The 26,736-nt window shown below is 38.6% G+C and overlaps 1 protein-coding gene across 1 annotated transcript in view; it reads right to left on the reverse strand.

Annotated features, from left to right (window-relative positions):
* LOC121735619 (kinesin-like protein unc-104) overlaps window positions 1-26,736 on the reverse strand; it is a 103,983-nt gene that overhangs the window by 62,424 nt on the left and 14,823 nt on the right. The gene's annotated exons all lie outside the window — the stretch shown is intronic.

The raw sequence follows: 26,736 nt of genomic DNA on the forward strand, positions 1-26,736 counted from the left end.
CAAAGCAAGCGACGTAGAGAGTTTCTGGAAACATTTCGGAAGAATCTCAATTAAATAATCCTACTATAATATTATAAATGCAACAGTCAGTTTGTTTGTTACCTTGTCACGCCTGAACCGCTGAACCGATTTTGTTGAAATTTGGTATGGCGATACTTTGGGTCCCGTGGGGGAACATAAAATACTGTTTATCCCTGAAAAAAAAACGGTTCCGGCGCGATTATTTGTTAATGCAATAAGGGGGCAAACGAGCAAGCGGGTCACCTGATGGAAAGCAACTTCCGTCGCTCATGGACACTCGCAGCATCAGAAGAGCTGCAGGTGTGTTACCGCCCTTTTAAGAGGGAATAGGGTAATAGGGGAGGGTAGGGAAGGAAATAGGAGAGGGTAGGGAAGGGAAAAGGGTAGGGGATTGGGCCTCCGGTAAACTCACTCACTCGGCGAAACACAGCGCAAGCGCTGTTTCACGCCGGTATTCTGTGAGCCCGTGGTATTTCTCCGGTCGAGCCGGCCCATTCGTGCCGAAGCATGGCTCTCCCACGTCAAAAAATAAACGAATTTTGGCGCAACGGAGTTGCAGGCGTCATCTAGTTACATAATATTATATCGAAACATTTAGTATTTTTTATGTTACTTACATACTTTTTGAGGCGTGATTCAATTATAATATTGAAAGCGAGTTTGTTTGTACATTTGTTAGTGGACGTGATCGATCGTAGCGCCCTTGTAACTGGACGTCTGTCGAGATAAGACCCTTCCAATGAATAAGTTATTCTAGAATATTCCAACATGAAATATAGTTGCCAGGGGCAAGTAGAGAATACTAAGCAAATCTTTCGTCTATCACTGCAGACTTAGGGAGATCGCAGACGGCACACTTTTTGTGTGATCGAGTCTGCGGCGCACATACATTTTCCGCGCCCGCGCCATGCCGAATGTATGTGCGCCGCAGACTCGATCACACAAAAAGTGTGCCGTCTGCGATCTCCCTTAGCGTGACCACAGTAGAAATGCGAAACAGACTGACAGATTTCAAGGACCCCCTTTCTCCTTTTAAGCAAGATTTGGTGAGATTCTATATATGGTATAGACGGGCCGCGCGGCTTCGCCCGCATAAAAACGCAAACCGTACATTTTCCGCAAAAAATAGCCTATGTCCCTTCACTTGGTCTACTCTACATTCCTGCCAAATACATAACTTAGAAATTCATCCAGTAGTTCGCGAGATAAGCGGCTTCAAATAATTTTCCCGGCTTTTCCACATTTTCCTCTGTTTCTTCGCTTATATTTGTCTTAGAATGATAATTTATAGCCTTCCTCGATAAATAGTCTAACACTGAAATAATTTTTTCAAATCGGACCAGTAGTTCCTGAGATTTGAACAAACAAACAAAGAAACTCTTCCGCTTAATAATATTAGTATAGACTAGCAACTAGATGTGGCACGAAACTCCGTTGCAGTACATTTTTCCGGGATAAAAAGTATAACCCTTTCCGGGACTCAATCTATCTCCACACCAAATTTCATCAAAATCGGTTCAGCAATTTAAGCGTGAAGAGGTAACAGACAGACACACTATCGCATTTACAATTAGTATGGAAGTATGGTTCCTGGTGTACCATAATCACATTTTGCTGGCTATCTTTTTTCTATCGTTTAAATTCTTAGTTCTCATTATCTCTATATAATTACATACATATATGTAAAGCACACGACTTCAACTATTTTTATCCGTCGTGATAGCGAGCTAATTGGTTTGATAGATCGATGTATGGATTTACTTTTAATAGGTAATGGGTGTACACGTGTAACTGCTATCATTAGTATGAGCACTTTCATGGGCGTACCGAGGGGGGAGCAGGGGGGGCAGCTGCCCCCTCCTGGATTATGTTGACGCCCCTACTAAGTATATTATCTAGTACTTTCATGTATAAAAATTAAAAATAATAAAACGAATTTTTGTCATTTGTTTGCAATTCAATATTTTTATAACTAAAAATTATTAATTTTTTATTCTTTATAAGCACCTAGCTTAAAAATCTGATTTGTCCCCCCCTGGCACAGAATCTGTACTGGCGCGCCGCACTCAAAGACGAATATTAATTACTTAACAGTAATTTAATGTCAATTTTGACATAAGCCTTATATATTATCTGTTAAACTCTTCGTTAAATTGAAGGTTAACCATAATTAAATGTCTCTGAGTGTAGCTGTTAGCAGGCGCGGTCGCAGCCTGAAGTTTTGGCACACAAAAAAAATATCGCTGTTATAGGATAACTAGAAATTTTCTTTTATTATTTGCAAGATTGAGATTTTTTAATTTGACCTTAGATTTTGGGAGGGGTCATGTCCCCTGTGACCCCCTTCGGACCGCGCCTGGCTGTTAGCATCTCCCAAGCCAGTGAAAAAGAGATTCCGTATTATCCAGAAACATTAATAACACAAAAACAACATCAAGATTATTCAGATTTCAGGCCATGATCGATGTACAGGTACCATCGAAGATATTGATTCATAGGCAGATGACTGACTTACGTCATTTGGTCTAGCTCATAAAGTTAATATACCTAGCGGAATAGAGAAACAAAGGCCTGAGCAAGAGAGATGTCACTATCAGTAACACTGCGAGGTAAAAAGAGACGTGTGAATTGTGATACATGACAGCAGCACTCTTTTTTTGACGTCCAGTCGGCACGTACCGCACGTTGTCAATTTAATCTCATAGAATTCATGCTCAATCATGCTTGTGTAAGTGTATACGTACACATATTTTTACACACAGATGAAACCAATTTCGGTTTCGTTTGACAGCTCGAGATTGTTGCTCTATTCCGCTAGGTATATTAACTTTATGGTCTAGCTATATCAATTCACGCCTCCGTGGTCTAGTGGTATAGAGCGCGGCTCTTGACTCGGAGGTCGTGGGTTCGATTCCCGCGTTGGAAACATGTTATTTCCAAGTTTGGTTAGGACAATGCAGGCTGATCACCTGATTGTCTGACAAGTAAGATGATCCATGCGTCGGATGGGCATGTAAAAAGTCGGTCCTGCGCCTGATCTCTCGCCAGTCGTGTCGGTCGTCCGTCCCACTGGGTTATGAGAGTAAAGGAATAGAGAGTGCTCTTGTGTACTGCGCACACACTTGGACACTATAAATTACTCCTGCGTAGCTGGCCTGGTTTCAATGAAACCGGCCACCGTCACCGAAACCGGTGTGGGAGCTAAAAATATCAATTCAATATTAGTCCTGATCTGTCGGTTAGGTTTAATGTCATAAAGCGACAAAATTATGTAAGTATGAATCATTTTCTCTGATAGTACAATCTGAAAGTTTTTTTATATAAAATAAGGGGGCAAACGATCAAACGAGCCGTCGCCCATGGACACTCGCAACATCAGAAGAGCTGCAGGTGCGTTGCCGGCCTTTTAAGAGGGAATAGGATAGGGGTTTGGGCCTCCGGTAAACTCACTCACTCGACGAAACACAGCGCAAGCGCTGTTTCACGCCGGTTTCTGTGAGGTCGTGGTATTTCATCGGTCGAGCCGGCCCATTCATGCCGAAGCATGGCTCTCCCACGGTAAAAGCTATCGAAGGCATATTTCATTGTCGAATGCGGCCTTCGTAATTGAAATCATAAAGCCCGAGCTCTCGAATGACCTTCGTTATACAGAAGTAAAAGACATTTAAATGAAAATTGGAAAATGTTTTGTCGGTTTGTCGTCGAATAACATTTTTCGCAGAAAACTCAATTTGAAAGAACAATAATATTCTCTTTATTATCAAAGTAGACTACATTTTTATATTCCTTCAATAAATACCAATAAGTAGAAACTATCAATTATCATATTTTCTACTTATTGGTATTTATTATTTTGTTACTAATAACTTTGTACTATGGATTATTATTTTACATGGCCCTTAGCCAAGATGCCTTCATTAATTCAACTACCAAAATTTGAAATTGTAACTACCAAAATTCGAAACAGTGAATGTAAATGTAAGCTATAATTTCTTGATTTTTTTTAACACAATAATTTTTCAAAATCCCACCCAGGACTTTAAAAAAACCAGAAAAAGCGTCAAAAATTGTATGTCAGCGGGCGAAATTTAGAAAAGCACTCAAAAATACAGCCTCAATTCATCCTTCTGCGTACCTCAGAACAGTTCTGGAACGTTCCATCCTGCAGGCCGCTGACGTCATGGATTGACGTCACGCCATTCAGCCTCCGTCCTAGGTCACGTGGATCAACGTCTTCACATCTACCACCCACGCTTGATATCCATGCGAAAATTATAGGATTGTATTTGATGGCTGACGTGGGTGGATGAGACTTTTGAAGGTGGTTCTTTATATATCCTGCCAATTTCCGATACAGTGTATTTTTGTAGTGAGATCTTCTTTAGCGTTATACGCTTTGTTGGAAAGCTCGCGTTAGGAACGTGACCTGATCGTAAGACGTAGGGAGACTAAATCTGGCTGCACAGCGAATTTGGTGCCCAGATATTAGTACCCTAAGACTGAGTAGCTCCCCCCACTCAAAACTGGGAATTTTCATCGCATCGCATCGTAATGATGATTTATTATGATTTTTGTCGCAGATATTTGCGATACGAATTCGCACTCATGTGTGGGAGCCCTCAGGCTCCTAATTATAAATTATATTTCTTAACCCTCCGTGCACCACGTGAATAAAAGTTACACCGTGCACCACGTGGGGTTTGTCAAACCCCAAGACTTATCTGGGCAAGAAATGCGTAATTTTTATTTATTTGTTCATTTTATTTCAAATAACTGTTTTTTATTTATTTAATTGTAATATAAAACGATACTTACTGAGATAACTCCCATTTTTAATCCTTTACACCCAAAAATGAAAATTTAGTAATCTTTTACCAAGTAAAACATAGACTCTTTTTTGGTGAGTTGACAGTTGAAAAGTTACCTTTTATTTCCCGTACCGCTTTAAAATTATAAAACTAACTATATAAGGAATACAAATTGAATAATATTAATTTAATATAATCAGTCTACACGATATTCAGGCAAGTTGAAATCCGTACATTCCTTACAATGAAAGTGGGCACAGTATGTGTAAGCAAATAGGTCTATTATTGTGCTCACAACCGTATTTGAGTTTTCAATTTATGTTCCTGATACAATCTGAACACTTCTTTATTGATTTTGATAATTTTTCTGGTGGTCCAGGGGCTGCTTTGCCAAGAAATTCGTGAAACCGCTTACAAGAACCTCTCAGTATCCATGGTTTATATCTTTGCGATTTTTCAAATCTTCTTTTATGAAAGTCATACTTAATTTGTTATAAACAAAAAAAACCTGTTCACGAATGCTTATTTAATCGAAATGAATTCAAATATGCGCGAAAAATAGATTTTTTCACATTTCACAATATTCTGTCCATACAACTTTTTAACGACGTCCTGAACTACGTGGGGTTTGTGGGACCCCAGCACACTTTATGCACGTCTGTTCATTGCATCGGTGAAGAAAATCTTAAACTACTGCCGCCAAACGGTAAGGCAACGTCTTAACTCCAGCTACATAAAGCGTCAAAAAAATCACACGAATTTTTAAAAAGTTATGAAATTTTTTGTACGTCTGGGGTTTGTTCGACCCCACGTGGTGCACGGAGTGTTAAAAGGATAAAACTGGTTTTGAAAGTCCTCAAAAAAGCAGCACTTCTAAAACCGTCCATAATTAGAGTATCGTAATTAGGCTTTATAATGACTTTATACGTGGGAGAGCCATGCTTCGGCACGAATGGGCCGGCTCCACCGGAGAAATATCACGTTCTCACAGAAAACCGGCGTGAAACAGCGTTTGCGCTGTGTTTCGCCGAGTGAGTGAGTTTACCGGAGGCCCAATCCCCTACCATATTCCCTTCCCTACCCTCCCCTATTCCCTTCCCTACCCTCCCCTATTCCCTTCCCTTTGCCCCCTTATTTCATAAAAAAAAATAGATATCATTATACCTTATTTAAGTGATTTAAAATTCGTCTTCTTCCGAAGCATTGTGAGATCTAGCTATTGTACTTGGCTTACCCCGATATCAAACTGATATCAGATTTTTGATACTTTAGACTTAAATATGAAGAAATGGAATTTCTAAAGTGTCGAAAATCTCATATCAGATTGATATATTCAGTTTCGGGGGTAAGGCTGCTGGTTTATGTCTTCTTTAGGTCTTCTTAGATCATCTTTAAAGAACGTATGGCAATGACAACAAGAAAATAGGGACAAAGCTTTTCATCCCGTAGCCTACCATATTAAAAAAAAAAACGTCATCTTTATTAAACATACAAGGACAGAGCACAGCCAGAGTTTCTATTCACAGAGGAATAACAACAAATTGACATGACGCACTATTTCTCATGTACTACACCTGCTTATGTTTCCGCTTATGTTGGTTTGCGCATCTGACCGTGCAGTCACTAAGTAGTAGTGACCTGTGGGCTTTATCGATTGTGCACCGATTGACCTTTGACCTTTATATTTGATGAGCGTTTCGCAGCCAGCCGTATGAATCTCTCTCGCCAACTTTACTCAACTAAATAAGCTTTTCCATAGCCATTTACGTTTTATGAGCTCTTTTCATTGACGTGACCTTATAAATTATAGTCAGGCAATAAACCATGAACTTCGAGCGACCATTTAAATATTTTATGTTGATTTTTTCTCACACTAATATTATAAAAGCGAAATTTTGTGTGTATGTTTGTAACTTCTTCACGTCTGAAGCGATTTTAATAGGCATGGATGTACGGAGTTAGCTGACACCCTGGGGCCTGGATTAACACGTATTAGCGTTTTCCTGTGGGAAAATGTCACAATTTATTTTCTCTAATAAACCGCTGGTAACACTGCGAGGCACACCTAGTCGTAACATAAAGCTGACGTCAACCAGAAAATTAAACGATTAACGGGCACCAATAACTATGACTCCTGGAATCGACAAATTCTTAAAATATTCGGCCATCTTTGTTTTATAACAAGTTATTGGGTTGAGTGTAATTTTCGCGTCGCGGGCTACACTGGAGCGTCCTCAGTATTCTGATGCTCATGAATATTTGAATATCTAATGCCTCTCGTCTCCAAGGATGTCAGAAGGTTCGAACGTGGAAAATGCGAGCAATATTGGATACCAATAATATTTAATATAGAGCTTTTATGGGGATGCAGATGGATCCAAATAGGCAAATTCTTCTGCGCAAAAATCGTTTAAGGATGGCTCTTAAAATCATTACAAGATCTGAAGGGTCTGATTTAAATGACAGGATAAAAGGTAAGAAGACTGAGGGCCTGTTTTACCACTTCCTGATAAGTGTCGGATAGGCTATCCACAACTTAACTTGATAGATAGAGTATGGAGCATCTGTGAAATAAGTACTATAATATGAAATAACAAAATATACAGTCCTTTACTTTAATAAGTTTCCCCAGTAAAGATATTGTTATGAAAAGTATGGTATTGAGCGTAATCCTTGAGAGCTCGGCACAAGGTTGGGACTTGGGAACGCAGGGGCAGCCGTTAACCTAAATGTGCGGCCTTTATGCGGCCTTCTCTGTACGATCACATTACTGGGCTTGTTCACAGCAATTCTTAATTCAATCTACAAGGCGTCTTGCTATTTTGTCCCATATAAAATGTGGTAAACAACACTACATGTAGTATTGTGTTTTTACCGTGTTTTTACTGAAAATCTGAGTTTTTACAGATCGTTTAAAAGAAAGCGATTTTCGTCACCCACTTTTAATCAAGCGCTGTTTCACGCCGGTTTTCCGTGAGAACGTGGTATTTCTCCGGTCGAGCCGGCCCATTCGTGCCGAAGCATGGCTCTCCTACGTCTATAGAATTGAGAGCAAATATATATCCTTTTCTTTTCCTTCCTTATCATAATACCTTATTTATTAAACTACTCGGTTCTTTAATTTTAGTATCCAAGTTAACTTTTCAAATATTCCTATTCTTTTTCTTATACTTTTGGTCCAAATGACGTTTGCGGGGACAATTCTTGTGACCCAAAACCGAGCTCGTATATGCAGCGGGCATGTTACATTATGCACTAGATCCATATGGCACACAACTTGTATTCGTATGAAGTCGGTCTCCGTAGATAGAAGTGCTCTATCTTATATTGTACAAGTTTTCTAGGTTGGTACTGCGTTTTTTGAGTGAAATCTCTTTATAGTCCTTCACTTCACGGGAGAGTCCATTCATTGATTATTGATTACTTAACTTTGGGTGTTTACACACGGCGCCGCAGCGGCAGCGGCACCGCCGCGGTGGCGGTGGCGGTGCCGCTGCATATACATTTTTTTTTATGACAGAAGGGGGCAAACGAGCAAACGGGTCACCTGATGGAAAGCAACTTCCGTCGCCCATGGACACTCGCAGCATCAGAAAAGCTGCAGGTGCGTTGCCGGCCTTTTAAGAGGGAATAGGGTAATAGGGGAGGGTAGGGATGGGAAGGGAAGGGAATAGGGGAGGATAGGGAAGGGAATTGGACCTCCGGTAAACTCACTCACTCGGCGAAACACAGCGCAAGCGCTGTTTCACGCCGGTTTCACATTGTACAATTATACATAATAACTGTATGATACGACTTTGCAAATATCAAGAAGCAGAGGCGGTGTAAAGGGCCTCGCGCCCCTTGGACCACGAGGTCTTTTTAAGGATTTGCTAGTTTTGATACTCAAATATTCATTAATAAAAAGTTTGATAAGTAAAAGTTTGAGAATCAAAAAATCTTTCCCTCAAGAAATCCGTCCTCTAGCGTCATCCAAAATATATTTCAGAGGGCCCCGAAAAATATATCTTGCCCACTACTCACTACACATCAAATTTAAGTCTTGCCCCGCCACTGTCAAGAAGAAAATTTGTAAAGCGCAAAATGGTTGATATGGGGGAATAACCCGTTAGTAACATAGAATATCATTGGAATAACCAAACAACGAAGCACCTTGTGTAAAAGAGACAATATCTTAGGCTATGGCTACGTGCGACGTGATGGGAGTTGTAACGGTTCTAGCTATCTGAAAACTAACAATTTGCTGAAAATATGAGCAATTAAAACATAACATTTCTCTTATACCAAAATATTGTGTAGTAATTCCAAAGCGTTCCATTTTAGCATTTTAACGCTCAATGTAGTATGTAATAATGCTCAATGTAGGCCACATTGAGCATTATTTACTTTTGAATCAAAATTGATGAAAAAAGGGGTTTTACAATATTTTATTGAGCTTGTTTAAAATCATTAATGAACCATATTAATTATCAGCGTCACTTTAAAATTTAAGGCTCGAGCACTTCGGGCTTTTATTTTAATGGAAGTGGCGAAGGCTTTCACTCAAATTAATTAAGTGAACTAAGAATGAACGATTTATTTCAGGCCGATGGCTGATGTCATATTCTGTCACACAAATGGACAGTTGTAGTCAATCGTTACTCGGGCACCAATGCGTAAATTGACAAACAGAAAAAAAAAACTTATTATTCGTTTATCAAGATCCCTCTCTACCTTGGATCATCACGGAAAGTGGAAACTGGATACCCATTATTGCTACCATGATTACAAATCCATAATATAATCCGTTTTCGTGGAGTAAAACGAATATGCCCCTCCTACACGAACGCAATCGATGGTATTGGTCCATTATGGGCCAACTATAAAATCTGTACAAGCTATATTAATCTTTTCGTCAATAAGGGAGTATTATATTATAGAAACTTTCTTTCAATAAGTAGCACAAGGCTCAGGTCGACGGCAATTTCATTAAAACTAACCCCAACATAATTAAAGTGTTAAGTTTCTCAACTATCGCTAAGCCCGATATAAAACAAAAGTGGGCTGCTGCTCGATAGCCCGTCGCCAGTGACAATAATTATACATAATACTAGCTGTCCCGGCAAATGTTGTTTTGCCATATAAATTACATATTTCATATTATTTTATTCAAGTGACTAAATAAGTATAGCACCATGGCAACGTCCATTGCTATATTATTTATGGTCGCCGGCAGTCTCAAGTTGTAATCATTTACTATTCTTGCATTCAACAAATGCACCAATCAATATAAAAAGTACCCAGTAGCCGATTTTCAGACCTACTGAATATGCATATAAAATTTGATAAAAATCAGTAAATCCGTTTCGGAGGAGTACGGTAACTAACATTGTGATACGAGAATTTTATGAAGAAGATATTATTATAAATGCGAAAGCATGTCTAATGTGTATCTATCCATCTGTTGACTCTTCACGTTTTAACGGATGGACAGATTTAGAAGAAATTTGGTACGGAGATATTTTGAGGGATGGGAACGGACATAGGCTAATTTTGGTTGAGGAAAAACTAAAGATCAACTTTCGGCGCTACAGGTTTACATAATTAATATCCCAAATTAAACGACATTGACGAAAATGAGAATATAAAGTTGAGAAGTTATCCTCTTAGGTTAACTTCTCAGCTTTATATTCTCCGGTACGAATACTTTCGGTCTTACTACAAAAGATTTAAACACCTGTTGAACAGCTGATTAGAGAAAAATCCAGTACAAAATGATCTCAAAACAACTGTTCAATAGATGTATAATCTCTTGTGGTAAGACCGTTTATGTTTAAAGTTTAGACACATCACATCACAATCAATATGCCGAATAAAGGAATAAAACGAGCAAAAACCCGTCTGATATCAGCTTTATGCACCGAAGCGGCTGACAGGTACGACTTAAGCTTTTGTCAAACAACACGCTTTGTATCGATTAAGGCTAACTATTAATAGCCTGTACTTTCCAGCCTGTAAAACAGCCCTTTCTAGATCCAGACTTGTTTAAATTGGTTTTAGAGTTAGATATAATTGCCTACAACTTGAAGAGTACTTAAATATAACTTAGAAATGAAGTATTGACTTTGGGAATACTTAAATATATCTTAAAATTTGAAGTGTCTAAAATAGCTTCGAAAATATACGTGGGAGAGCCATGCTTCGGCACGAATGGGCCGGCTCGATCGGAGAAATACCACGTCCTTAAAAAAAACGGGCGTGAAACAGCGCTTGCGCTGTGTTTCGCCGAGTGAGTGAGTTTACCGGAGGCCCAATCCCCTCCCCTATTCCCTTCCTTACCCTTCCCTATTCCCTTCTCTTCCCATCCCTACCCTCCCCTATTATCCTATTCCCTCTTAAAAGGCCGGCAACGCACCTGCAGCTCTTCTGATGCTGCGAGGGTCCATGGGCGACGGGAGTTGCTTTCCATCAGGTGACCCGTTTGCTCGTTTGCCCCCTTATTTCATATAAAAAAAGCCATTAAAACCTTTAATTGAGATCTTTTTTTTCTACCTGCAAAAGTGTGACTATTTCTCGGTCTGACTGTTAGTCTACCTGACTCTACAAAAATGTACAGATACCATGCAATCAAGTTACGGTGAAACACTTATCTATACTAATACTATACCTAATAATAATATTATAATGCGGAAGAGTTTGTTTGTTTGGACGCGCTAATCTCAGGAACTACTGGTCCGATTTGAAAAATTATTTCAGTGTAATGTAGCTATTATAAAGTGGAAGAGTGTTTGTTTGTTCGAATGCGCTAATCTGAGGAACTATTACTACTAACGAAGAATATGGGGATATAAGGAAGATCTTCCGACCGAGCGAGGTGGTATGCCCGGTCAGGCCGAAGGCCGGTCGGAAGATCTTCCTTTGGCCTCTACACATCATATCTCACATTGGTGACCCCGACGTGATACCTTTCAGCTGTCGTATATATACCGACGCGCTCAGAAAACTTTGATAGCGCGATGCAGGAATGTTAGGCGAATTGTGGGTACCGCCACAGTCCGATTTGAAAAATTATTTCAGTGTTAGATAGCTCATTTATCGAGTAAGGCTATAGGCTATATTTTATCACGCTAGGACTAATAGGAGCGAAGAAATAGAGGGAAATGTGAAAAAACGGGGGTAATTATTTGAAAGTGCTTATTTGAACGCGCTAATCTCAGGAACTACTGGTCCAATTTGAAAAATTCTTTCAGTGTTAGATAGCCCATTTATCGAGGACCACTGGAGCAATATTTATGTCATTTGGCACACATGAAGAATAGACCACGTGAAGGGACATAGGCTATTTTTTGCGGAAAAATGTACGCTTTCCGTAAAATTCCTAAATTACGATTATCTAGTAGCATATAAGTGCGAAGGGCTAAGCTTAAGTTTCAGTTTAAGCAGAGTCATTTTCAGTTACGGGAACACAGAACCATGCGACCCTATGAAAATTATTGGAATCCTAACAACATGACATGGACATAAGATCGATGGTCAGAAACTTTAAGGACATAAAACCTCTACAATCTACATGCATCTTTCGTCCATGCAAGGATCCTAGAGTAGATATGGAATGCAACCCTATGCTGTTCATTAGAATACTAAAATAACATGAGACGTATGTAACATCTTGGCCAGAAACTTTTAGGACATAGAGCTTTTACATGGGTCTTTCGGCCATTTTTTGTCCCGAAGGGAGGTCATTGTAGCCCTGACGTCACTGCGACCCCTGAGGACCTATTCTCCTTGAGGTTAGTGCCACAAATTTCATCCACAGAGTATTCGTAGCGACCAAGGTGCGTGTTGCTATGTAGTAGAGCAGGGCAGTCAAGGAGAAGGTGAATCTTTCGGACATGCAAGGATCCCATGTATTTGGGTACATAACAGTCGGTCATAATACGACACATACGTTGTTCATCGATTGATGTCCGCCGCCCCGGCGCCATTGGCTGGCGCACGTGACGTCACGCTATCGACCCACCGCCTACGTACGCGCATGCGCCCGCACGGAATACTCGCACGCGATTGGTCCGCGCCGCCCATACAACAGATGGCGTACTAACAGGGTTGCCAACTGAAAAACTGTTTGCTTGCGCACATAAACGTGTTTTCATGAAAAAAAAACGTAGAAGCGCCAGCCCTAATAGTATTACGCCTTGTTTTGAAAATATAACAATGCTGGAACACAGATAGAGTCAAGAATAAGAAATGTGATATATGCAGAGTGATTGCACATGCTGCAGACTTAGGGTACATTTTTTATAAAACATGCTGCCATATGTAGAGTATTGTAGAGTATTAGCAAAAAGTATGAAAAAAAAACATTACATTCAGCGTTATTTTAAAAAATTACGATGTACTCAAAAACTTCTGAGGAGCACTACTGACAGTCACTTTGTTGGAAAAATTTCAAAACAAACGTTCTAAGAAATTAAAAAAAAACAAATACTAGGCAGCAGCATCGGTACCAAGTATTTATCTAGATACCTACCATTAAACAAGTCACGGGGGAAGCCATTTTGGGAACACAATAGATATTCTAACAATTTGTAACCGTCAAAATAGGGTTGCTAGGCGTTCGAAAACATGGATTTTTGATTGCGTGTCCAGTCAAAATAAATGGTTTCCGACTTTTTTGTTTAAAGAAGTGAGCGCCAAGTTCCGAATGATGGATTGGCGTAATTAATTGTAAAAATTAATTTAAAACATTTGACTAATTATTTTTCAACAGCATTTTTAAAGGATCACTTAGGTTTTGGACAGCCAAACATATTTTTAATTAATATAAAATTAAGAAATTTAGTGTCATTGATTGGTAGAGTATCCGATTTTTTAACGTCGGATGGTCTGAATCCGGATTTTTAAGCTGGCAACCCTGGGCACAATTTATTTAACCCTGGACAGATAAATCTCAACGGACCTTTTACCTAAACCCAAAGTATTAAGGTAGAGAATAGTTTATAGGGGAGAGTTCAGTGCACGCTATCCACGAAATATCTGAAATAACTGCCAATAAATCGCCAAATGAAGCCACCCCCGGCAACCGAACAAATTAAGACGTTCCTTTGGTCTTTGATATACAGCTATTTTCTTTATGAAGAAGAAGAACACTTTTATAAAAGAGAAGGCACGACATTTGAGAGTAAAGTGAACAAGTATGCTTTTTCATGCTAGGCCTATTGTTTTATTGATGGAAAAATAATAAAATATTAATACATACTAATAATATAAATGCGAATTGCGAATATGTGTATGTTGCTTCAACTTGTCTAAACAATTTTACCAAATTAGGTGGCTATGGACATAGACCCGAGAAATGGGAGATATACGTGGGAGAGCCATGTTTCGGCACGAATGGGCCGGCTCGACCGGAGAAATACCACGTTCTCACAGAAAACCGGCGTGAAACAGCGCTTGCGCTGTGTTTCGCCGAGTAAGTGAGTTTACCGGAGGCCCAATCCCCTATTCCCTACCCTACCCTATTCCCTTCCCTTCCCTTCCCATCCCTACCCTCCCCTATTATCCTATTCCCTCTTAAAAGGCCGGCAACGCACCTGCAGCTCTTCTGATGCTGCTAGTGTCCATGGGCGACGGTAGTTGCTTTCCATCAGGTGACCCGTTTGCTCGTTTGCCCCCTTATTTCATTTAAAAATAAAATAAAATAAAAGACATAGGATAGCTGTTGTAATCTCGAAAAATGCACGGTTAACGAGAACGAAGGCTATTAAACGACCCCTTATATAGGAACTCTTGTTTGTTGTTGCAACATCTAGTAAGTATGGGTCTGCCAGAATCTGATGTCTTTTGATGGCAGATTTTCAAAAAATATCCTACATTGGATAAATTTTTATATTTGCAAAAAAGGATCAAAAGGCCATCAGATTCTGGTAGACCTATAGTAAGTTTAATAAAAATTAAACACAGAAGGAAATAAGTTCAACATTGTAGCGCACATAAAAATGCGCTTCTCGTTACATCTGTCGGTGATCTCATAAAAGTCCAACTCGTACCAACTAATGCCCTGCGGTGCCATTTTTCCTTTAAGTATCTGCGAAAACGAGCGCTACTCCTACAACATAGAGGTCCTGTTACAGGTAAAATAACTCGGGACGCTCACCGGTAGCGAGTATCCCCCGAGCGCGTGATGTATGGAGTAACTTGGTGATGGGTATGAAGACTATGAACATAAAACTATGTGCTCCACGCTCAAAGTTGATGTCCTTCATAAATCATAACTTCACCTAGGAGTTTGAGTATTTCAGGAGTTTCGAAGATCAGAAGGGACCCGGAGAGTGATTTTCTAGATATGGTTGTAGTTAAAACTTTGCAGATACTTTATATTATGGATAGTAAGCTATTGGGCACGTGGTCAAAGCTGCGGCGAAGGGTTGTAATTCATAAAGCATACATAAGTATCTGCCATTTTAATTAAAAAATTAATACAGATTCTATACAGTGCCGGTATCATAAAAATACATAAATATACATTAAGCATACCTTTATGTAGTTAAGTATGAAACATCGAATGCTTTCTGATTGGTTAAAGTCCCAAAAACCTCTCATTTGAGGTTTTTTTTTTATGAAATAAGGGGGCAAACGAGCAAACGGGTCACCTGATGGAAAGCAATTTCCGTCGCCCATGGACACTCGCAGCATCAGAAGAGCTGCAGGTGCGTTGCCGGCCTTTTAAGAGGGAATATGGTAATAGGGGAGGGTAGGAAAGGAAATATGAGAGGGAAGGGAAAAGATTAGGGGATTGGGCCTCCGGTAAACTCACTCACTCGGCGAAACATAGCGCAAGCGCTGTTTCACGCCGGTTTTCTGAGAGCCCGTGGTATTTCTCCGGTCGAGCCGGCCCGTTCGTGCCGAAGCATGGCTCTCCCACGGTTTTTAACGTGACATAATAATACTACTTAGGTGTTTACTAGAATCCAGAGAGGATCTTATCTGTAATAACGACATTTAAGTAAAATCATCGTAGCGCAATACATTCGTGTAGAAACAAAGTAGGAACAAGAAAGTGCTTCTCGCAGGATAATTCGAAATCGATACTGAGGGCTTTCACCGCTAAGGGCAAAGTTCACTTATTTCTGATTCTAATGGTATTACAAACAATATTATGTAACTTACGAGTTTATTACATCAATACTAATCCTGGATACTACTTACATCTTAATATATAAAACTCAAAGGTGACTGACTGACATGGTGATCTATCAACGCACAGCCCAAACCACTGGACCGATCGGGCTGAAATTTGGCATGCAGGTAGCTGTTATGACGTAGGAATCCGCTAAGAAAGGATTTTGATCAATTCTACCCCCAAGGGTTTAAAATAGGGGATGAAAGTTTGTATACATATAATAATACTTCTTAACGCGAGCGAAGCCGCGGGCAGAAGCTCGTTAATACATAAACACGAATGAGTTTCTTCACGAAGAGTGAACGATTCGATTCCGATAGAAATTAGGTATGGAAATATTTCGAGTACGTATCGGGAATGGAAATAGGAAAGTTTCTATCACGGAAAAATATACCGATCCTGTGTGACTCACGCATTCAACGCAACGAATAGTTGCAGACAACTAGTCTATTTTTAACTGTAATCATCGTTGCCAGATTTTTTTTATGACTTTGGAACTTTTTGAGTGGAAATAGCGGGATTCTTCCGTCAAAAGACGTTTGAAATCATTTATTTTTTCGAATTTTTATCTTTTTATTAGACTTAAAATTACGTTTACGTGACACAAAAGTAGCCATAGAAAATCCACCCCTTTATCTCCTACATTCTTATCTCCATTACGCACCTACCTTTCTCAGCACGCTGCACGTACGTTCGAGTTATCCCCGAAAAGCGGGACTGAGCCTGTTCCGCGCGGGACATTTGATTTAAAAATCGGGACATCTGGCTACGCTGACTGTAATTTATATCACTTTAGGAATTGTGCTCCCAAATTTTGAAAATCAAGAAAATCAAGTCAATTAGTATTCTACTAATCAAACAGTAACATTTTAGGAGCCCTTAACTTTGAGAAGCGTTTAAGACGACCATTATATGAAATCAATAGCACGGCAAAAGACATAGCCACCAAGGTAAAAATGTCTGGAGCCTCCACCTAAAATGAAATCGGTCAAGTGCGCGCCGAGCGTGCACTCACCTTAGTAATGTTCTGAAAGACCTATTCAAGCCTAGATGACACTTTGGAATAGAGAAAACGTCTATAGCTATAGGCACAACAAAGGTTTTGAAGGTTTTCTCTGTCAAAGAAACTACTAGTCAAAACACCAACAAAAAACTGTCTCTCTTACCTCTTCACGCCCAAATTACTGAACCGATTTTGCTGAAATTTGATATGGAGATACTTTCAGTCCCTGGAAAGGACATAGTATACTTTTTATCACGGAAAAATGAACAGTTCCCGCGCGATAAACGAATTTTGGCGCGACGGAGTTACGGGCGTCACGTCGCGTTGTAATCTAATTTGAAATTATTTTGGCGTTTCTACCAAGAATCCCTTAAGGCATAAGCCCTTATTTTTCTGCCTTCAGGAACTCCTTTGGGGATGACAATTCTTCCAAGTCATTGTCCGTTATCTAAACTACCAATAGCCGAAAACAAAAACTGCAAGTCAAGAGATCGATCGATAGTGCGACGAATAAGATGTTAAAACGCTTCTAGCAACTCTCCTATTTCTTTCATATTTCTGCTATTTCTTCTATATTTTCTTCCGTTTACATATTGCGTGTGTAATCAAGCCACGATAGCTGATTGCCGTTAGCCCGACTCGACGGCGCCCGCCAGTAGTTGGAAATTGTTTTACAGTTTTTAAAATGTTTCGCAGCGCAGTTCGGGAATTTCAAGTGCATTTGCGATTTTGTTTTTAAACTTCCCTATAAAACTGAGCTACTCAACCACTATGTATTACTTAGATTCTTTACTTAATACGGAATATTCTATGGTACTAACGTTAATGTACTAAACAGATTGCGTTATTATTTAAGACGCAAAAATAACGACGCTTGTGGAACCCAAAAATCGCATGTTGTTAAATGAAAGAAAATTCCCATGCTGTCAAAGCCTTGGTCAAAATCCAGCCTGAATTGTACTAGAATTCGCCTTAGTACATTCTAGAACATAAACTTATAATATTTATGTTCTAAAATAAGAATCATTTATTAATTTTTTTCAATAACTTTGTCCTAGTATTTCTAATAGCTTTTGTCCTATATAATATAACCCTCTACTAAACTAGATTTTGCCCTAGTAACTCTACTAGCTTTTGTCCTAGTACCTCTACTGGCTTTTGTCCTAGTATCTAGTAGTTTGTCCCCATTACCAATCGTTAAGCAAACTGGGACCTTGTATCGACTGACCTTACCATAACACTTTTGAGGTCAATCCGTGATTACCTTCGTTTAAATGTATAAAATTGGGGTGCAAAGCCATGGTCGATATTCTTAAAGAACGTGGAATAAAGCAAATAAGTAAGATTTCATGTTGAGTATGTTGGAATTAAAAGAGAGAATCGAGTAATGAAATCAAAAGACGACAAAGTAACAAACTATGCCACTATGATTTTTTATGGTTTATTTTTGGATTTATAATATAATATCTATGGACGCTTCACACCACGTCAGTCTGGCCCCGTGCTAAGTACCTAAAGGACTTGTGTTATAGGTACCAGACAACGGAAATATATTTAATACTTTTATATTTATACTATACATATATTTAAGATTTTTATTATATTATACACATATTTAATACACATCCAGACGGAAACATTGAAAACTTTTTGTTCCGTCGGCGGGATTCGAACCCGCGACCCCCGGCTTGAGCTACCAACGCACTCACCACTGAGCCACAGGGATCGTCAATTGGAACAAATTTGGAAGGAATGGTTGTAATTTTTTTATAGTAACCCCTTTACTACATAGGTACTAGTTACAAATATTTAGAGATCGAATATCACCAAGCAATATTAATTATGTAGATAGTCTAACGGAGTAACGTTGTCTGTAACAACTAACATTCCTTAAATAAAGATTTAAAAAAAGCCTTGTCTTTGTCCAGCATCACAGAATGTAATAGTGCTCCGTACCAGCACATTGAAAAGGTCGAATGAAGGAAAGAGACAGCAGGCCGTAAGCAATTACATGCTGCATAAATACAAGTAGGTAGGTAAGAGGAGTTGGAAGGAATAGAACAAGTTTTTACTACAACTAAGATAAAAATAGGCTTTTGCGTCTATCCTTCACTGAAGACTTCACCAGAGACGCGAAGGCGTCACTCGTCAGATACAATATTGATTGTAATAAATTAGATAACATAACGTCGCGCAATTTTGACCTCTACAAGGTCGATGTGACGACAAACAGACGAACTTAATGTATATGAACTATATGATTATTGAGTTAAGCCCACCCAGGGGTTGGAGTATCCTTTGGGTATAATTCAGAGCGAAAAAGAATTAACTTCTAACTTATTCAATTACTAGATATGGTTCTCGCTACTATACGCTGCGCCGAAATCCCTTCGTTTGTTTCCGCTTCGTTCTGTTCCATAATTCGTTTATTTTTCGGAATAAAACTATCAGCTATGTCTTTTCCCGGGACCCGAAGAATCTACGCAAGTATTAGATTTTATTATAATCTGTTAAGAGATTTAAAAGTGCTATGGGGTGTGCGGAGACAGTGTAGACGAGTGTTAGGCAGAGTCAATAATTTAACACAATTCACTAAAACTTTAGTTTATTAAACAGTTAATTAGCGAATACAGTTCACACTTAACCACACACCATATTTTAAGAAGGAGAAAGATATAAGGATTATAGTCTATTAATTATTAACTAACGCGGACCAAATATATTAAGAGGATTCCACACCGCCGTTTTTCCATACAAACGCTGTTTCCTCCCTGGATAATGCCGGTAGAGTTATGATTTTTTTCCTGAATATCTATGGCCACTATTAGCATGTCCCTATGTTTTCTTTTTTTTTTCATAATTTAATTATTAAAAAAGATAAGAACGTCCAAAAACCCAAAAAAATTGCCAGATTTTCCTCTGTGTTCAAACACCCAGAAAACAAAACTGGCTAGAATATACAAAAAAATAAAACATAGGAACACAGCTCAAGCCTTGTTTTAATTCTTAATGAAAAAATTACTTAAATCGGTTAAGTTTTGGAGAAGGAATCAGCGGACAACGAATCGAAGATTTTCTGTTCTTTTATTAGAACTTTTGTCGTGTTGTCTTTATCGCGCTCTGCGGTGGGAGACTTGAGATTGGTGAGACAGCAATACATTTTCAAATACCTATTTTCAATTTCTCTCGCCCCTGGTGTATCCTCTTAAGATCGCGTAAGAAATAATTGTCGCGGCGAGGCAGCAAGCGACACGGGTTCAACGTACGAAGGTGAATTTCCGACTGAAATGGCAAGGTGACCGAAAGCGGTGTGCTGCGCTCGCACATCTAGCGATAAGAACTCGCTAGGTACTTAAGGGTGCGTGCGGCGCGGCGCGGCGGTCCTGTGACGTAACGTGTTACTATGCAAACGAAGTTTATAAAATATTAATAATTTAAGTAATAGTTAATGTTAATGTTAAGATTTAGTGCTTTTATTATTTTAATCTTATTTTACTTAACGAATGCAATTTAGAACTTTTGTAAATATTTTATTTTTAATTATTGTGTGTATTTAAATTAATTTTATTAAACAAATATACAAAGGTGTGTACTGTGTATGTATAGGGCATACATATGTATTTTGTGTGCTCGTTTATAGCACTGTGCACAGTGCTATAAACGAGCACACAAAAAAACACACACTTCGCAATTATTATCTACAATTTTGGTATTTGGTATGGATTACTGATAAATAGATCGCCAGTTCTGTTTAAATACTTGAACTTGACTTCGCATGTCTAGATTTTCCCACTTCACTTTGGTCATTGATGTTAACCATGATTGCGATTTGCAACGCCCCAACAAACTGAAATGCAGTTTGGCGGTTTTTAGGATAAGGACATGGCGGTTTTTAGGATAAGGATTATGTTGTAAAGTAATGGAATAAATACTGTTACGTGCTAGGGTTCGAGGATTTGGAGAGAAAGACCTGGTGACTCTCTTGAAGACTTTATTAACACTGCACTAAACACTAGGTCACAACACTTAGCACTTAGTCCAAACACTAATCACTAGGTCCAATCACTAAGCACTATCACTGTCCTAGGTCGTAGCCAAGTCGTAGGTTTCACTGGTTCACTCACTATTGATCACTTGATGTCGCCTCGAAGATCGCTCAGATTGAACTCAATTGCCAGGCCTGCCAGCGGCTCTTTTTATATGGCGAGACGAATTCCAGAAATTTCCCGATTCACGTAAACAAGTAAACAACCGTGGGAAATTTCTAGGCGGCTCGGGCATGTACCACAATAAAACTGCCGTCCTTGCGATAAGTGCAGTAAGTTGAATTTAATTTAGACCTTATGGACTCAGTCATAAGGTCTAAATTCAAACACGCTAACAAATAAAGGGTAAACACGTAAACAAACATTGGACCTTTTTAGAAGGTTCGAGTATGTACTTGCGCACCACGTGTCCGTATACCATGTACCGTAACAATACTTAAATAAATAACTGCCATCGCGCAGCTCTTATGTAGGTACAATAGACTCGATCGATTATGGGCTATGGATATATATTCCTTTACGAGTTCTTAATCGCCAATAGTAAGTAATTCTCCTAAATCCTCCTAAAACTTCGGGCCAACGCGAAGAAGTACTTTAAGACGAAGGGCAAAGGTCCATTATATTTATAACATTCTTACATAATTATTTTGGAAGCTTCAAGGGTCCCAAAGTTACATTAACTTGTAAGTAAGTCCGAGCAAGTTAGTCGCGACTCGCGACTCGGATGAACTGCTCGACCCATATTTCTTTTATTAATTAATTTTGTTAAATTAATTTTATGTAAAATATGTTGGACCAAAGAAATTCGGTTTGCCGGTGTTTCTTCTTTGAATATGAATTAATCATTAAGAGCTCACCTGACTCTAAAAATCAAACATCGTCCTTCTCTCTTCACACTCACGCCCGTCTTTCATATGCCAGGTGAAAAAGGACGGCGCGGAATCATCGCCGAGTTAGTTTTACTTGAATAAAAGACGAACTATAATGATTATGAAAAAAGTGTTTTGAGCAAATTTAGGTTTTATCAATACCTTTTTAGATATTAAAAAATATTAAAGAAAAGACAGCAAACTTCAAAGATCCAAGCAAAAATGTGTCTAAAACAAGGTTTTTTGTAAAAAAGAAACTATCGAGCATTTTTTGAGTAATCGTGTTTTCGTCTTGAGCATTTAATCTTTATGAACTGAAGTTACTAGTGTCAAAAAATCAGTTTTCTAGACCTTACAGATTTTGAGATCTAGGTTAATGTATGTAGTCAAGTTAGGGTCATATGGGCTCTTAATTTCTGTAAAATTAGAATTTTTATCCGACCTCGCTAGAAAATTATGTTTTCGATTCCTAGATCTAGTCGATTGCTTTGTTTCATATTTCTCATTAGTTCATTACACAAGTCGTAGGCAACCACTTATAGCATAGCTTCATCAAAAAAATCTACTTTCATTAATTTCCTGTTGCAAAAAGGCAACCAGACGCCCTTCTCTCCAAACCTAATAGTCTGCACAGGAAACAGGAATTTTAAGGGGTGTAAAGATCAATATATAACTAATAGGCCAATTTGACGAGCCTTTTTATCTATATTTTTAACAATGGGATATATTACTGCAATGTATTCACACTAGGGGCAGCACCAGCATAGACAGTAAACGAAAAGTTTTTGTTCGACGTTTGACAAAGTTTCTGTCAATATTCTGACATGACGTGTGTGTGTCGTAGGATGATTTGATAAATCCGTGTTTTCGCGAAATCCCTAGAATTTTCTAGGGATTTCGCGAAAACACGGATTTATCAAATCATCCTACGACATGTGCAACATGTCGGGTTTTGGTCGGATTATTTACTGTATGTGCTAGTAGCGACCTCCGCTCCGACCTTTCCCATTTATCCGATATTCTTTATTTACTTAAGAGATGTTGTAAATAGAATTAAGGAGACAGTGCTTTCTGCCACGTGAAGAGTAAAAATGCTAAGTCGTCAAGTTATATTTCAAAATTAATAAAGGTATCTCTATTAACACCACGGAAAATTTTCCAGACCTTTTCAAATAAACCCTTTCACTTAGGCGTCCCTTTGAACACACCATGACCTCTTTAAAATATCACAACTATACCAGATAATTTCAAAGGCGTATTTTCTCGAGTGCGCTGTGGGAGTTGGGTTAGAGCAACTGCAAGAGTCGTACGAAATTACATTAAACTTTTAATGAATGCAATAATTCTTGCTACTTTAATTAGATGAAGTTGTAACATCTTTTAAGATTTGAAGTTTTCAAATTTTCCTTATTATCTCCAAGGCTCTTGAAAGATACTTCTTCACGAAAGATACTCATTACTCATGTCTAGATATATATTTTATCGTAGTAATTTTGGTAAGCTTTTCACATACATCTATATTATATCTATTACTTTTTTAACCCGGCTGTCGCATAACAATTGAAAATCTAATGTGTCTACGATTCCCACGATCGATGTTTGAATTAACTTAATTTTCAACTTATGTTCACATATTCAATTATTATTGGATGAGACAAATAGTTCAGATGAAGCATTTAACAAATTGTTTAAGATGATAAGAATAGAATAGAATAGAATAGAATATACTTTATTGCGTTCAAGATATTGTACAAACATAAAATACATTCATCAAAGATACAAGAACGCAAAGGCGGCTTTATTGCTATTGAGCAATTTCTTCCAAGCGACCTTTGGTATCTATAGGAGTACAATAACAATTAACTTAGGGTATACTGTGCTCTAATAAAAACTATAAGCATTGAAACTTAACAACTAACTTAAATTCTAATAATATTATATAATACATATATGCCTAATAATTACATAAACATTTACATTCTAATACACAAATAATAAGTATATTATAAACTAATAAATACTCTATAATAATCAAATATAAATATACTAAAAGTAATTATTTTAATCCTCTAAACATGCCTACATGTGAGTAAAAATAAAAATAAAAAGAAGGAGAAGGATAAGTAATTTGCGATGGCTGAATTACCATTACATTCAAATAACATTACTTACGGTACATATTATTATTGTTAGGAAGTGACTCTAAATAATGTTTTTTAATTAACGATTTAAAGTTAGAAATGCTCTTAGCTTCCCTTATATTAGTTGGTAAAGAGTTCCATAAAAGTATCGACCTGACCGTGAAGGACTGTCCATAAAAATTTGTTTTGTGATTTGGGATTTCGAGAAGGAGGTTAGTCGAAGAGCGCAATTGTTTAGAATCCGATGTTCGGAAGTTAAATCGATCCTTAAGGTAAGACGGTGCCCTCGGATCGTGTAGCAACGTGTACAAGGAGGATAGAACACGCATATTACGACGAAGACGTATGGGCAACCAAGAAAGCCTAGAACGGTACTCCGATATGTGGTCAAATTTACGCAGACCAAAGACAAAGCGAATTGCCATGTTTTGGAGACGCTCTAGCTTATTTAATTTTTCTTCAGTAAGGTCTACAAAACATGTATCTGCGTAATCTAATATAGACAAAAATAAGGATTCGGCTAGCAAAATTTTGGTTTTAATGGGTAATACGTTCTTAAGCCTTCCTAGTGAGTGCCACACTGCGTACACCTTACTACTGACCATTGAGATATGATCTGACCATGAAAGATGTTCATCCATGAGAACACCCAGGTTCCTTACCTTTTTACTAAAAGGAACTGGAGTACCACACACGAGCACCGGAGGGAGTTTCACCCAGTCAATCCTTGAGACTAATCCCTGGCTGCCAATGATAATGACCTGAGACTTGTTTGGATTGATAGTGAGGCCGTTACACTTACTCCACTCGCAGATTGTATTCAGGTCACTATTAAAGTCGATAACTTTACTTGGAAGATTCTCTAAGGAAGACTGAGTGTAAATCTGGAGATCATCTGCATACAAGTGAAAGAGAGAAAACTTAAGCATAACTATAATTGTGTTGATAAACAAAGCGAATAGAGCAGGAGATAACACGCCACCTTGAGGAACACCAGCAAGTCTAGTTGACCAACAAGAGAATTTGTCATTTACTCGAACACGCTGTCGACGCCCCCCAAGGTAGCTTCGGAACCAACCGAGGACTGTAGGCGAAAAATTGAGAGCCTTAAGTCTAGCTAAAAGAATATCATGGTCAACGCAATCAAAGGCACAGCTGAAGTCTAGAAGGGCAAGTAAAGTGAGCTGTTTATTGTCCATAGCAGATCTTATATCATCTGTGACCTTGACTAGTGCAGTGGCAGTGCTATGGCCTGGTCTAAAACCGGATTGGAATATGCTAAGAAGACTGTTTTTATTTATAAAAGTCAATAGCTGCTGCTGGATTGACCTTTCCAGAACTTTTGACAAGAACGGCAGAATCGAAATCGGGCGAAAATCAGTTGGCAATGCGGGTTTACTTTTTTTAGGCAAAGGAATAATTTGTGCCCTTTTCCAGATAGACGGGTAAACGCCATTCTCAATGGAAAAGTTGAAAATGTGCATTATGATAGGTGCGATTTCATTTATAACTAACGTAACCATCTTTCTGCTTATGTTATCGTCACCAACTGCATTCGATGAAATGGCCATGATATTCTTTTTTATTTCTTCCACAGTAACTCGGTTGAAAAGGAAGGGAGGATAATCAGGTGTAGGCGCGGATGAGAGTAAATGTATCAATTGTGATTTAGAATTAGGATCAAGAGGTGTATTGTGGGAGGTGAATTGGCTATTTAGGACATTAATATCTATGTTGTTCAGAGTTGAGGAGGAATCATTATTTTTACCAACGCCTAGGGTCTTGAGGAATTTCCAGATTTTAGCAGGGTCACTTTTGTCAAGAGAAGTGTGAATATGGCGTCTTTGTGCATCTCTAACAGTCTTGTTGCAACGATTTCTCAACCTTAAATACCTCTCACGGTGCTCGTCTGTGCCACTTTTTTTGTATTTAGATTTTGCTAAATGTTTTTGTGCTATTAATGTTTTGATTTCTTCAGTGAGCCAAGGTGCAGGAAGGTGTTTTATTTTTAATGGCCTGATCGGAGCATGTTTGTCATAAAGTTCAACAATTTTTTCATTGAAGAGCTCAACCTTTATGTCAATATCATCAGTCTCGAACACATTGGACCAATCAATTTTTTGGGCATCCTCTAAAACTAAATCCTGATTCATTTTGTTAAAGTTACGCTGGAATTTGATGGTAGGTTTAACCTTAGGTGGCCGTATATTATACGACAAGTAAATAATGTCGTGGTAGGAAAAAATGTCTGCCGAACATTGGCCTCCTTTGGTGACATAGTTCGGCGAAGACACCACCATTAAGTCCAGCAGAGATGGCGAGCAACCTGGTGCACAGTGGGTAGCTTGCAGTGGTATCATGTGTAAGTTTTGACTGTCAAGGATAGCTTTAAATTTTCTGGATCTACTGTTATCCTTAATCATGCAAGTATTGAAATCCCCCATAATTATTGTATGTAAGTAGGCTGGTGAATGCGTTTCCAAGATATTTTCAAAAAGAGAGAAATAGTTTATATGCAAAGAGGGACAGTAGAAGACTCCAATTAGAATTTTGGTGTGGGACAGTGATAATTCTGCGAGAATGTACTCGAGATCACAGGAGGACTGATCGGATGTTGCTACAACTTTGTAAGGAATGTGAGATCGTAAATAGATAGCAACCCCACCACCAGTCCTGCTTACTCGGTC

Source organism: Aricia agestis, chromosome 17, assembly GCF_905147365.1.
Source record: "Aricia agestis chromosome 17, ilAriAges1.1, whole genome shotgun sequence".
Classification (NCBI taxonomy): Eukaryota; Metazoa; Arthropoda; class Insecta; order Lepidoptera; family Lycaenidae; genus Aricia; species Aricia agestis.